This window comes from Puntigrus tetrazona, chromosome 9, assembly GCF_018831695.1.
Source record: "Puntigrus tetrazona isolate hp1 chromosome 9, ASM1883169v1, whole genome shotgun sequence".
NCBI lineage: Eukaryota > Metazoa > Chordata > Actinopteri > Cypriniformes > Cyprinidae > Puntigrus > Puntigrus tetrazona.
The window spans coordinates 8600317-8616387 of record NC_056707.1 but is presented as its reverse complement, the minus strand read 5'-3'; the positions used below and the strand labels follow the sequence as shown (position 1 = coordinate 8616387).

At 36.1% G+C, this 16071-nt stretch overlaps 1 long non-coding RNA gene across 1 annotated transcript; it reads right to left on the bottom strand.

Annotated features, from left to right (window-relative positions):
- Positions 1–1403: 1403 nt before the first annotated feature.
- LOC122351403 lies at positions 1404–15664 on the bottom strand. Its single transcript, XR_006251751.1, has 3 exons — positions 15617–15664; positions 3954–4056; positions 1404–1470 (listed from the first exon to the last, which is right to left on the bottom strand). It is a non-coding gene; the product is annotated as an uncharacterized LOC122351403 (long non-coding RNA).
- Positions 15665–16071: the final 407 nt, after the last annotated feature.

Sequence of the window (16071 nt, the reverse complement as noted above, 5' to 3'; positions counted from 1 at the left end):
GCAGTAGCAAACTCATCATATTCTTGTAGCTCAGACAGTGTCGCATGGCAATGCCAAGCATGGGTTCAATACCTAGGGAATGCATGAACTGATGCAAATGGGCTTTTGATTTTTGCTTCCTTGTTTCATATACCACACAGCTAACAGATTTTAGCTGTTGTGAAGTCATGTTTTTATATCAGCTTTTCCTTCTCAATAAAGTTAGGCCCTTTTTATCCAGGAGAAATTCTAAAACAGCTATCCATCTTGACTTGATTATTATACCTCACTGTACTGTGGCTTTCATTTCTCATCTTCAGTTGGTTCAAAATTCAGCCATTAGACTCCTCGAAGGGAAGCAAAAATATGACCATATAACTCCTATTTCAATGTCCCTTTACTGGCTCCCTGTCAAGTACAGGATTGGTTTTAAAATCGTATTATTGTCCATAAAGCCCTCAGCAACCTCGTATCTCAAGACTTAAATGATTAATTGCTTCAGTACCCTGATAGCACACGTACATCTCAGAGATGTCTATTTGACGTCTGCATTTACATCTCCAAACGTATTATTTAAAGTGTTTGCTCATCTGCAGTACATCTATAGTACGTCTATCAGAAGTCTTTAAGATGCTGAAAGACGTCCGTCAGAGGTTTTTAGACAGCAGATGCTTGTGACCTTGGCCTTCTCGTGGTTAATTAGGTTAAGTAGGTTTAGGGGCGGGGTTAGTTGCAAGTCATTTGTACAATGAATGAGCTCAAATTGTGCAACTCGTAAATATGTGCGATTTAACAAAATGAATTATTAGCAATATGAATTTGCACATGTAAGATCATACAAATTCATACAAATTTGCCACCTTGTATAATATGTATAACTGCCGTGAGATCGGGCTGGCAAAATGCATAAATATAAATGTACTGTGGCTAACAGTCTGAGGTTAGTGTTAAAGAAAATGTCAAGGTTAAGCTAGGATTAGACCTTAGTTAAATTAGGACAAGCTCAAACAACCCTTTTGGTATAGGAAAATGCTTAAACTGGTCTGTGAAATCAGAAATGATTGTTTAAAGCACTTCATCTATGGTCATCTTACTTCTACCAGGCCTAAGCAATATTTGCTTAAAAATGAAATAAAAATGTGCACAGTCCAAAGGAGAGAAAAAATTGCTTGTAAAATTATTACTTGATTTATCAGTGATATTCACCAATAAATTGCATGGCTTGCTCCAGTATCAGCATTATTTTACTGCTTTAAACTGTCATTTCTATGCAGCTAAAATCACCAAATGGTGCAAAAAATGACTATAATAAACCACAATCATTTTTAAAAGGCTGAAAGGTAAAGTGAGATAAATGAAAATGTAAATGTAACCTGGATGGGGAAAGTGGAAGATCAATGATTCACGGTCGTGCCGTCAGCACCTGCACACCGCCTCCATCATTAGGATCTAAGCAAAATGTTCCCAACCAGGTCACTAAAATCAGAAAGCCTGCAGAGAAGAAAAAAATATATAAGGAATAGCAAATCAATTAATTGATCACTTGATTGACGGCTCCTTGTCAAAAGATCAACGAGCAGCAACTAACAGAATTAGTAAAATAACAAACATTTTCAGACAGGTTTCTCGGTCACTTGTCAGTCAAACAAACAAACAAGCCAATCCCCAAATTCACATCATCATTTGAGCCTATTCTAATAGCTGCTTTTAACCTCTTGAACTCCGCACCCCTCCAGAACCGACAAATTGCTTCATCAGAGTTACGGTTAAAACTCTAAAGCAGTGACCTAGACATATTTGGCATCATTTACGTAAATCACTTAAATCACTTTTTCATTTATGTTACATAAAATAACCTAATAAGGTCTAAATTTGAAATTTGAATTTCTGTATGCTTGATCAATACACAATACTCTCAAAAGTAGGAAAATAGAAACCTCTAGAGGTTGCTTTGCCTCCCTACAATTTAATATTAATATAATAATTAATTGTTTATAAACGATATAAAGACAATTCTTTTTTTCAGTTAACTGCCTTATAGATGAAGGAAGATGGACCAAATAAATCTCAAATAACATACCTTAAAAAATAATTTTTATAATAATAGAAATTTTGATTATTTATTTGAATTTATCGTAAAATTCTAAAACAAAATCTAATATACATGAATTATTCCAGACGTTTGTTGAAATGTAGTCTATTCTCTGTAAAATTAGACCATTTTTATCAATTTACTTTTTATCAAAATATGTGATTATGGCACCGTTTTAAATTTAGGTATGCAGCAGAGCTGAAGGGGTTAAAATACAGAGACAGGGTCAGTGGATCAGCTTCAAATCTGCATATCAGAGTGAATTTAAATTTACATTTAAAATACATTCAAGCATTTAATCTTTTATAATATTATAATATCATAAAATGTCACAAAATTTTACAAGGTTTTACTGTATCTCTGATAAATGCAGCCTTGTTAAGCATACAAGACTTATTAAATAAAATCACAAACACATACACACACACATTTTTCTTGATGAACCAAAGGAACACAACTCAGGAAAAACTTTTCAGATCACTTTCAGTAGCAGCAATGGAATGATAAATGCATTAAGCATAGATTAATCTAATGCTCATCTTTTGCTAAACATTCTGTTGCATTAGTGATGGTGTTTTTCATGGTGTTTTTTTTTCCAATTAAAAACCGAGCTAGAAACACGAAAATGTTAGCCTGTCCATTTTTTAGACTAAAATCACTTGCACATCACATCAAAATTAACATCACATTATAATTATGAATTTTGAATCCAGAAGACAGCACAAGCAAAGGTGTAGTACAGAACCACAGTGAACCCAAGAACAAACACAAGCTCAAGCCACTTCATCGGGGAACACTTCTAAAACCATATTTTTAAATATACTGTTACTGTGTGCAGAACCGTAAGCTACTTACTACTTTTGTTTACACAGAGAAAAAAACATGAAAGGAGATAATGGTAATACCTCAAAGGCATGAAAGGGGCATGGCCATTGTCTTTGATTTGGGTATTAGGGATGGAAAATTAATTGTTACACTTCACCCGAGCAATAAACCTAAATCTCAAAGAGAAAACTGAAGGTTTGTGGGTCTATTAATGTAAATATTAAAACCCCAGTTTTGTGACCCTGATAAAAAAAAAGACAGAAAAGGCAGCGATACTCTTTCTGATCCTGAACAAATAAAGACTGAGAACAGAGTTGTAAAATATACTGTAATTGGCCCAGACATGCTCATTAAAACCACAATAAACAAATGTAAAAATACCCATTTAATCAAGGACAACTTTGTCACAGATTTATTATTCATTATAGACAGAGAGGGAAAGAAATGCTTAAAAATGTTAATAAAGAACATAACAGCATAATGTCAAGCACAAAAATAATCTGCATATCTTTTGAAAAGTCACACACAATTCAGTGTTGAAAACAGTAATGAGAGCCAACTCTCAATCGACTTTCAGGCTGATCTAGAACTAGTCATAATTTAAAAAAAATGTCAGTTAAATCTGTGATATTATTTGGAATAAGCTTGTTATAAAATGTCAGTCAGTTTGGCACACATAACACAGTTTTTTCCCTCTAAAAAAAGAACCATTATCAAGTTATCAACAAAAAAATGTGAACAACTGCACTGAAGAAAAACATTATTTCAGAGGGCATATAAATTAAATAAATGATTCAAAAAAGTTTTGAAATAGAGGGGATGGTATTTAATCCAGTTAATGAAATTGTGTTGTGTATCTCTCTAAAACTTCCATCTCATGAAATCTTTCCAGAGGCTTATTTCGGAGGTGACCTCGTAACCATGCGGGACTGATGAAAACATTTATTGCTTTCTGAATCTGAGCTCTGCCTCGCAAGTCTCACAAAGCTTATCATATAGTACACAAATCCACAGAGAGATAATTAAAATATCTTCACAAGGAGGCGGCAGCCCTCACCTGACCCTGTCAAGAGCTGCATATCAATGCTTTTGACGTCTGTTCTCCCTCGTGCACAGATGCCGTTCAACTTGGGGGATCTGCACAGTTGTAATGAGGTGGTCTGCAAAAAAACAAAAAAAAAAAAAACATAAGAATCATTTACTTACATTTAAGGCAGACAGGTTAAGAGTCAACAGTGTGAATCACGCTTTCAGCTAACTTTAAAAATTCATAAAGACGGCTTTTGAGATTACATGCTGTGAAAACATCAAGTGCAGAGGCTTCTAAACAAGGACACAGACAGATTTAAGACTTGATCAAGAGAAATACATTTGCAATAGGAGTCCTTCAGTATGTTTATGACTCCTACGGACTATGCATGGGTCTCCAGGGAGAGGACCCACCAGCAAATCTTTTGACGCTAGGTATACAAACACACACAACTGAACTGCCTATTACAACCACGTGTATTGTGTTATTTCAAGACATCAAACCTGGACAGAAAGATCCAAAGGACACGAATAGAATCATTTACAGCGGATTGTGTTTGTTTCCGAAGGCACTCTTCTTCCCATCAAGAAAATGTGCTTTTCTAACGTGACAAAATGGCCCAATGAAGAATCCATAATTGTAGCCTGCTGCCATAATAATGTCCTATAAGCAGTTTCAGGTATAACTTGCAAGCTGTGGTGAGAAAGTCACTAAGCAAAAGCCTTCGAGCCCTGCTTGATTAGGCATCGTTCCACTCCGTAATGCCTTTTAATGGAGTTTTTACATGGCTGTTCTGCATGCATATCAGAGGCGGCTATAAGACGGGAGTTACTTTAATGGCTCATCAGACCCACTCTGAGCCCCACTTGACCTGAGGAGCTACTGTGTATTAAAAGTAATTTGGTTTAATGATGCAAAAGGAGTTGTCTTATTGGATTTCTTTCATCTGTCAAACCTGTGGTTTTGATGATATTGCATCTCTTTTACCCCTGTATGGCTCTCGAACTTCAAAGGCCTTTCAAAGTCACCTGGCGTTAGTGACTGCTTTTGTGATGATCAGATACGCTCTGATGTTACAGACAAAAAAAGTTAATCTTCAAGGGCAGGAATCTAAATTAAAAAACGAAACATAAGGGAAAAGTGCTGTGAATGTCCCAAATGCCCATCATTAAAACAGATCATCAGTGTGACAATTAATATAAATCAGCAGCTTATGCATTTGTTAATTAAGACATTCAGCAGGTATAAAAGAACATCTAATCCAGTCATTGGAGTGTTAGGAAGTGGTGGTGCGCCACCTAATCTCGAGGGCCCCCTGTGAACAGGGGCTTGGCAAAATTCACAAATGAAGAATTAAGAACCCCTTTTTTCCTTTACTTTCTGTGGTAAAATATCTTCATCTTCCTGTATGAAGGATAAATCTGGTGGGTTTTAGTCAGTACTAATCAGAAAATTGAAGATCGTTGTACATAAGTCTGAATCCACAGACTCTAGAATGAAACTCCTTTCTATAACACATCTTTTTCACCACAGGAAAGCCGTTTACCTATAGCAAAAAGCACTCCTAAATCTTTACAATGTGGAGCTAATCAATATCCGACTATGAGATTACTGTTGGACATGATTGAGAATCTGTGTAAATACATTTAGTCCGCCTCTGTGTGACATAAAAAAAAGTCTGTAAACACACAGCATATTTGCTGCTTAGATGCAGCTTCTATGCAGAGCACCGTAGAAATCGCTCTAGACAGGCCAATTTAACCGTAACATAATTGGCTCATAACGCCGTGAGGGGGTGCTTCATACGTCAGGGTTTGGCAGCAATGAAACAACCACTAAAAAAAGGACGAAGATCATCACGAGAGGGTGCACCGTATTGCCCATGTGTAGATAATGACAAATTGCTACAAACAAGCCATTAGTCTTCAGAAGTTCGGAACAGAAGCCTTTGTCAAGGTATTGTATGAACAGATAAAGTCTTGACTCCAGACTTTAAAGAGCTAAGTGGGTATATGAAAACAACTCAGGATCAAGCATCGCCATGCTCTCTGAGTGAGATGAGAGATAGCGTATCAGTTCATCAGAGCCATTAAACAGTGCAGAGGAATAAGCCAAATCTGATCTTTATCTTAAGCGGATCTTTAGCGTGACGACAATATGGAAATATCCCTCGGCAAAGACAAAAAGAGGGAATAAGAATGTCACCTTCATGGTAACATGTGCTCAGATATTTGCCTCTGGAAGAAAAGCACAGTCTTGCTCCTCTGATCCACAAGAAACTTAAGAGACATTAGGACGAAAGGAGGTGTTCAGACCTCCCGACACTGTAGTCAGTGCTGATTTAGAAGATCTATTAGGACCTGACAGGCATGTAACTGCAAGTGCAGTCATTAATTTTCATTTAGTCCCCTGAATATACCCTCTCTGTTCATTTAATGATGAGAAACGATCCACTTTTTCAAGGATTGTGGTTAATTTGGTTGATTTAATATTGATATATTGTCACCATGGGCCAACCCCATGCCTTTGTGGGCGTAAAGTCTATTTCCTATAGTTGTCTACCGGATACATACAAAAGACCGCTTGAAAACAGATACTAAATTAATTCAATTACACAATTTCAAACAGACTGTCATTAGTTAAATGAAGATATTTGTGTTGTAATCTCTCCCTCCGCCTTTATGTTCTGCCATTTTGGAGCATTTGCAGCTTGCGGTAGTCCTCCAGTGAGACTTTATCTAATTCCCTGTGTTTGCGTACCAAAACGCAAATCCTTGACCATATTTTATTGATTTGCTTTGAAGGCCATACATCGCGGTGAAAAATAGCTAATGGGCACATCAGCATAGACTAATGCAGTTATGCTCATTCTAGTGAGAATAATTACAGATTCTGTCATCTCTTGCCAAAGGCACTGTTCAATGCAACCAAGCTAGCCTCCCTGTGGAGCCCCCCACATATGCAACAGTTATTTTAGCACACAGTCAAGTAAAACAGAGATGCAGATTGTGAGAATTTATGCGGTACAGAACAAATAATATTCAGATACTTGCATATGAAAATGTACTCGTCTGACATGAGGATATCACTGTGATCCAGATGGATTTAGCATGGTTTTCTATTAATTCTTATTTATTAGTGTCATATTTTAGCTTATAAAATCTTCATGCGTTGCAGATTTCTACAGATGCCTTGCCCCTGCATATTTGTTGCTTAAATAATTAATATATTCTTTTCCACAATACTGCAACGCTTTCACTCATGTTTAATGTATTTTACCATATTTAATGCCAAATGCTGTATATGGTTATCTCACAGAAAATTAAACATTTCATGTGGACCTAAAGCCGTGGATCCGATTAGAATTTCAGACACTGCAGAGAATGAAATATAAACAAATCGTGTGGCATCTTTTTTAAGAACATAAATTCAACAAAAACAACAATAAATGAAAAATGTAGGAATGATACAATCTACTCCACTTTCCTCCAAACATTACAAATCTGAAACTTTTAAGTTTTTGCCCTTAACATAACTGCAGGTTAGAGGTCACTAAACTTAAACTTTGGAGCACAATGTGTGTTTCCAGGTCTTTTGCTTTTGCATGTATATGAATGGAAGTCACAAATTCCCATATTAAAAAGTTGCTCAATAAAGGTCTCTCTGTATAAATAATGTTAGAACTAAAAAGAAAAGAAAAGAATGCACAAAAAATGCATAGAAATCAACTCAAATCACTTATTAAAGACTTTAGTCTCAAATTCAGATATATTGGATATTCTCTGGAAACAAAATTCAATAATTTGGAGGTGGCGACACTGAATGCCCTAATGTTGACAGTTTAAAGTGGGGTATAATAAGAGAACTCTACTGAAGGACCTAGGCGAGTAAAAAAGGAGTAGGGGTGAAGGAGATCAGAGATAATGTGGAACAAGGCAATGGAGAGCTTTGAATGTGATAAGGAGGATTTTATATTGAATATGATATGTAACAGGCTAGTGTAGACTGCAGAGGAGACAAGGATGATATGAGAAGACTATTTTTTTGAAAAGGTGAGAACCCTTGCAACAGAATTTTGAATTTACTGGGGCTTATTAAGTAATTTATTAGGAAGACCAAAAAAGAGAGCATTATTTACTGCAATACTTGATGAGATTAATATATGATCCAAGATTTCAGCATCAATAGAGCTATGGTATGCAGTCTGGAAATGCTGTGGAGATATAGAAAGTATAGTCTGTGAGAGAAGAAGGAAAGAGTGGAATTGTGGACAGTAGCAGTTTCGACCAGGACACCATCAATATCCCGTAACAGATTGCTCTTCTGATATTTATATTGACAATTACAAAATTCGACTATGTATAAAACAATTTCTTTAAATTCTAGGTACATAAATGTCTCTCTAAAATGCCTTATCTAGGTAAGCACCAACCAAACCTGATTAATAGAGATTTCTGCTTGTCAAATCAATTAATTATGACTGACGGACAAAAAGGGCTGGGCGAAAAGTGCACCACAAACAACAAGTATTTCATTATATAGGGCATTTTTTTCCATTAGGCCCTGCACTTACTGCCCCAGTAGTCTGTAATCTCGCTGCTTGTCTCAACCGGAGTAAAAAAGACATTTTAGAGGCTCTTTGCAGCACAGTGGTAAGTAAATAGCAGCGATGGGTGACGAGCAGTGGACAGCAGATGAACTGGAAGTCAGGCAATTCACTACTGTAGAAATCACAGAAATTAACATTTCATTTCCCCAGCTACATTATACATCACCCTATTCCCTATACATCTAAATTAAATGCAGCTCACATTTGTTCATGCCAGGTCTCAACCCACTACGGTTCAAAATGTAGTTCTACATCAGTCTAAAAAAGAAATTCATCACCGTGGAAGTAAAAGCTGCACTCATTTCATAAACACAGCCGATTCACATAGATGTAGGTCAAACCGTAATACTGACTGTATAATAAATTGTCCTCTTAAATGTCAACTCCCCTTTGTTTATAGTGCACTAAGACAAAAATAAATATTCTTCAGCACACCACCAAATTGCCCACAGAGGGACTCGCATCCACCTTTCCACATCTGAAGAGCGCTAGCATGCACGCTAGCAGCTGTCCTCTAAACAGCAGGGGCTAGAATAGCACAACCCAGGGCTAGAGTCATTAACTGAAGCACAGCGGTTAGCTAGGTCAGAGAGATGTGAAGGGCAAGGTCCTCATCCTAGAGATCCCCAGCATTGTGATGACTCCACACTTTCATGCAGTCAGTGGGTATAGGCACCCTATCAATGGCAGATGAAGCTAATACGTTCACTGTAATATTTTAAAAGGCTTGATAAGTCCCGCACTTAATGCAACGCTTGATTTCGCTGCCAAGCAGGCAAGGTTTATCCACACTGCAGATGTGGTTTCACTGGCGGACTTAATAGCTTTAAGTGGCTTGGTATTATTCCCATTCAATGTGCTGACTAAGCCACGGGCAGAATTCCTCAACTGTTCCAGGATCCCCCCCTGAAGCAAAGCTTCTAATGTAATTAAAGGGTAAAAGCTTTTGAAAACAAATTCTACTCTGTCATGATTAAGAGTTGGCAAACCTGTTTACATTGAAATATCGTCTATGTTTAAAGGCAGCTGAGAGACAAAACACTTCCATTAACTCATCCTTAAGCAAACGGTCTGTGTTTTCCATTTGAGGAGCACTGCATGGGCATCTAGGGAAAACGCAGCTAACTATCACTCCATGACATCACCGAAAGCTACAGCAGCCCTCGCTCATACAAACCTCTCCTCAGAGACGACTTAAGCTCGCAGATCAATTGAAACAATGAATATGTATTTGTAGCAGATCAGTCACTGCCACTTGTACAGCTTGAATGAGAAAATTAAAAGTTGGTGGTGAGGGTGAGGGGTGGGGAACAAACAGGCGAAAATGGCTTACTTGGATGGCGTTCAAATAATGTTACTGGGGATACTAGAGGAAGACGCAGAGTCTGGTTTTTGGCAGCGGCGGCTGTTACAAAATCCTTTCTAAGTCTAATCACCTGAATAAATGAGATGGATATTGATTTGTTTATATTAGCATTTTGAGTCTCGTAGGGTCATTGATTTGGCGGACAGAAAAAGGTTCTGGGGTCAGTTTCAATTAGCATATGGAAGTCGCTTGGTTATTCAGTGTTTATAACGCTTCAAAACAATACTCTGAGGACTTTATCAGGACTTTAAACAAATGCTCCTCTGGGCAGTTAGTTCAAATAAAATATGAAACAATTGGCTTGGATTTTGACAACGCAATAGATCAGCCACTTACTGTAATGACTTCCAAGAGTGAAACTATTTTAGCAAGTGATTTTTGGGATTCTGACCAGGAGGAATACAATATACTGTATTGTCATAAAACTTTTTTACACAAGGCATTTACATAAACAGTAAGGCACACTTAATGCTTATAAATATGAGTCATAAGCCTGGTGAGCTGCTTCAATAGCTTTTTAAAAAAATATTTGTATTAAATCGATTAAATACATTTAACATGTGACAAAATACTTTTAATATTTTTGCTATTCTTTTGAACATTTTTTTAAAAACATTCTGACCGCTTTCACAAAATGTAACTTTTTTTAACGACAATAATAATGTTACTTGAGCACCAAATCAGCATATCAGGATGATTTCTCAAGGATCAAGGCTGCTGAACATTCTGCTTTTACAGAATGTAGTTTTATCAAATAAATGCACCACTGGAGAGCATAAGAGACATTTATTTCAGAAATATTTTTACAAAACCTGCATGGATATTCATGGTACAAACAAATTGTGAAAAAATTTGTTTCTCAATTAATTAATCATTACGGCCCTGTTTCACAAACAGGGCTTAGCCTAAACCACGATTAGGACGCAATTCAATTTCAACATTTAAGTATTAAAAAAAAAAAAAAAAAACATTACTGGTCCAAAGACAAAACAAAGGCACTGACATGTTTTAAGATCAGTCAGTTCCTTTTAGTTGAAACAGCTCAGATTTACATTTTAGTCTAGGACTAGTCTTAAACCTGGGGCCTCATTTATAAAGTGTAAAGCTTAAATCCACACCAACGCTATTTATAAAAAAAACATCTTTGTTTTTGTCCAGCGCCACATCAGGGTCTGCTCTTTTTATTGTCAAAGTATTGCAGGTTTTTGAAAATGTAGGCTGTTCTTGCATATTTAAATGTTAATGACATTAATTAGGAGTTGTTTGCTGAAACCATTTATTTGCGTGCAAGTTCAAGATCATTTGCATAGATTTTACATCTGATAGAGAGGTGTACGCATGTTTTCTGTTTGTACATTTATGCTATGAATCGCATGTACACATATCTGTGAAATCAGGGGAAAGATCATTCCTTGATTTTATTATTTTTTACTGAGTTAGTTGCAAATTGCTCTGCAGGATATTGAGTTATTTTAGACTATCGTTTCTGTCAACACATGAGTATGACTATGTTGCTGCTTCTGTAAGAAGTTTACTAGGCTTTGGAATGTATGGAAAGTATATTGTCCTGTTACCCAGTGGGTGAAACCAGTCGGATGGTTCTCTCAATAAATGATAAGCTGGAGGAAACATAAACTGGGCTGAGAAAGTAGATTTTCTCTATTCTTTCTCGGGGCTGAGTGAAAACTCATTCCTGAAATCCTTCAGGGACATTTCAAGCATGAGATATGCAATATCAATAGCCCTCATCTCTTAACTGAGAGCAATAAACTTCTTCCTATTATTGCTGTGTCAGCAAAAAAAAAAACCAGGGAGAGACTCATTATGAAGTATTTATATGTATGACATTATTATTATTTCATTCATGGCATTAATATCCTTTGTGATTTCCCCACCAGCTGGCTTTTTCCAGATAACCACCCAAAACGGCAGCAATAATATCCCTCAACTGGCTGAATCAAGACATTTTTTGAACATAAAATTGTTCCATAAATGAAATTAAAACTTGCCAGGGGTTTGTAGATGAAGAATCTCTCCTAACACATTTCTCAAAACAAGTAAAAGGTGATCAAATGAATGACATACGAAACTCTGATTCAGGCTCACAGAAACGACTTCTCTCAAGCAAAATAGCACACAAAAACACATCTGGGGACACACACCTAAACACAGCTCATCCTGGTAATGAACCAAATCAGAGAGAGGAGGAGGCTACTAATTAAGCTGCAGAATTGTTCTGTAGAGACGCTCACATTAATTAAAATGACATGACATCAAAATCTGCATCTGTCATGTATCGTTGAAAAGCATGCGTTACCACTTATATATCAAAACATAATCATGTTAAAGCTTTTAATAGTTATAACAGTTTTATATACGTTCAAGTGACAAAAAAGTTGACCGAAAGCGACAAGAACCATTCAGACATTCATTAACAATCGCGCAATACGAAAGGTCAACGAAAGGTCAATTCATTAAGCTTGAGCCATTTGTGTACAATCTTGATTTGAGAGCTCTCAAAAAAGAATGTCATTAACATTATCCAATATTGTAATGGGTTCAAAACCCAATTAGAGACATCGCTAATGCAAGCATTGGGATTCCAGTCAAATTTAATCATCTCTTCTTAACCAGGTAAGCACTGAGAACAAGTACAGTCAAGTATTATGAAAGATCATTTCCACCACATAAGAAAAATTAAAAAATCATGGTTATATAAATCACGGAAACACTTTATTTTGACATTGCACTAACTATATGTAATTTTGTAACTACATGTCAACTAATTTTCATTCATTTGCAACTGCTTGTCTACTAACTCCTAGAGTAGACTGTTAGTGTAGGTTTAAGGTTAGTAGAATAAGTTGACATATACTTGGAACGTTTCTTATAGTCAATATGTTGTGGACCCATCAAAATAATAATAGTGTTAGAAGATATTAAGCAGACAATACTCCAATGACTGCCAGTTCACGTGTAGTTGTAAAGTTACTTACCGTTAGAACATCTAAAGTGGGCTATCAAAATAAAGTGTTACCTAAATTATAATTACCACATAAGTCAAAATGTTCAAATTAAGAAGTTCAAAATTTTAGCTTCTCATAATTTTGACTTTTTATCTCATAATTATCACTGAGCATCTCATTAAGACTTTTAATGTCATCGTTATTTACCAAGCATGAGTTCATTTCTTACCTGAAAGAAAATACAGACGAGGGAGACCGGCAACAATGTGCTCTTCTCCACCAGGGACTAAATGCAAATGTTTTGACAAGCATGAATTTTAAATCTACTCACTTATTGGCACATTTATACAGTAACTGACACAAAGGCAATTTTGAGTGACTCATCTCTTCCTCACACTTAATAAACTGTCTTACAGGTTTGGTGGACTACATGAGATGTTCTCCTTAAGAGCTGCATTTTTGTACCTGATCAAATAAAATCAGAAGTTTAAGATATAACTACATAGGATAGTACAAGATATAACTTATTTACATGTTTTAAAATAATGGTTCGCCCTACAAGGAATATTCTGTTATTATTTACTCCCCCTCAGGTCATTCCAAACATTTTTTTTTCTATGCCTTGAATGCAATTAATCCAAATTTTTTATTAATTTTTTTAGCAATAAGTTTGCTCTATATCATGAGCATTTAAATGATTACTCGCTATCAATTCCAATCATTTATCAGCTAATGTTAGCTTAAAACAAACATTGCTACTTCAGGAACTTCAAAGCTTATTAGTGTATTCTTGTCACGTGACGACAGGAACACCAATACAGTTAAATATTATTGGCATAATATCACAATACATTACATTATAGTATTTTAATATATATATTATTTAAAAGTGTGTTTTAAGAAAGTATAAAAGCCTGAAATAGATTTTGTAACAAAAAGTTCAAAAAGTATTTTATCTGTTCTTCCAAAAAAAAGCTTTAATCAAAACATTAGCATGCGTCCCATACATCCATGGACCTGATTATAATGTGAATCAACAAGACAACATTTAGCCATGTCTGATTATATCATAATTACTTACTAAGCAACTGAGGCATTTTAAGGCGATATGAACTTAATCAAGGCATTCTAAGCAGTACCTCCTGTGAAGGATGCCCTTGCTACACAGCAGATGGTAAATACATGCATGACTTCACAGAAAATCTCCTGAACCTTAATGAATTTTAGCCTCAGATGATCTTAGCAAAAATGTAATTTCACCACTGACCCAAAAGCAGCCAGATCATCTACATCTGTTCGCTGTCCAGTCATTTCCTCCCTTTTCATCATCATCAACACACCATCAGTGTTAAGAAGACTCTCGAGTAATCACAAACAAATATTTATACATAGAATACACTGTTTGTACATTATGTCCAATATGTGATTAAGAAGATGTGGTAACAGCCCGTAGTCACAATTATTTTGCATTGGAGAATGCATTATCAAAACCATAATTATTGAGAAGAGGAGGCAAGCGTCTCAAGAGCACTCAGAGAGCACATTTACATGGAGATAAAACATCACCCCTGACATTCCTGAACAGGGACTTTCACATTACCGCTATACCGTCACCTTGAACTGTGAACAGTCTCTTTCAGACAGCACTTGCAACCTGATGCCAATAACGAGCGTCAGCCTTATGAAGAATTTAGTTTAAACAGCATGTCCAAAACAAGTCAAGGTGAGGAAGAATTTTATCTTCTTTGTTTTGTTTTGATTTTTACCCTACATGTAGATTAATTTATTTGGTTTAACACCACAGCCTGCGACATTAATATAAAATGTACAGTAGTTAGTGTGGAATGTGGCACAATTAGATGATAGATTAATGTGGTCTTATCATGTACAATCAGAAAATTTTAGGTCTAACCAGTGCAATAAGCAGCAAGGACATTTATAAATATAAATTACAAAGATAAATATGTACAAATTAAATTACAGATGAGAAGGGGGAATTTACAGTTTATGTGTAACCTGATCGTTATCCAATCAGAATTTGGCGTTATGGACATTTGGAGGTTTTTGGAACCTGCATGATACACAATGTCATTATTTTTTTATTTTTTGTTATTGTTTTATTGTAAATATACATGATACCATTAAATTAAGACAATCAGTGGCATGCACAGACCTTCTGTGGTGCAAGGGTCAAAGAGGGAGCTAAAAAAAAAAAACATATTCAAATGCATTTTTGTACAGATTTTAAACTTATTTACCTGCATTTAAATCAGTATCCGTCTTTGTGCTGTCTTTTAAACATATGAATGACTTCCTCAACCAAAAATAAGGAGATGATCATATTACTAAATATAATTGACTTTTAAACAAAAAAAGTGAGGATCAATAAGTCAGTCATGATGAATCATGTTTATTTTTGTTAATATTGCGAACTTTATGTTTGTATTACATGTATGAAAGTGTTAGGTATCCTCAAATCAGAGACATGAATGTTTTGCACGTTAGAGTTGGACGCGGAATTAGATTTAATTTCATTAAATGCATTTTATCGAGCTAATGGCATGAGAACGTGCTAAGCTAGCGCAGTTTCATGGCCTTGGATAAAACAAATGCCGTGATTGTCAATGTCAGAAATGTGGCAGCAATCGTGTGATGCTCATGTTTTGATTAAGCATAACTGGCGTTGCTGCTGCATTCGCTAAGTTTACAATAGCATTATGGCAGGATAAACGTCCATTTTCCGAGTTACCTGTCTGCTGTTCGTGTTTTGAAGTCTTCCGCATAGCGTTGAAACGGCAAATCCGCCTGCTGCTCCACCTCCGCTTGGCGCCGCCACTGAAGACAATCAAAGAAAAATAATGCAGGACCTGCGCGTCGAAAAAGTATGCTAAAGGGAGCACCTTGAGCGTAAAAAAGCGACGCCAGGTGGTCCTGTCCAAGTTTCAATATGTGACGAGCTGGGATTGAGAACACTTTTATGTTAAAAATCACAACAAACAAACTTTGAATCTCGCTACTTTTACTGTATGAGTCAGAATATGATTTGTAAGATGCGTCAATAAGGCGCTAAAGAACCCTTGCCTGGCCCTCAAAGATTTCCAGTCACTAGACCTCCATAACAAAGGTTCCTTTGATCTACTGCAAGAAAAATTAAAATAATGAAAAATCGTATCAGCGCGGGGTTAGCATTTAACAATCTGGTTC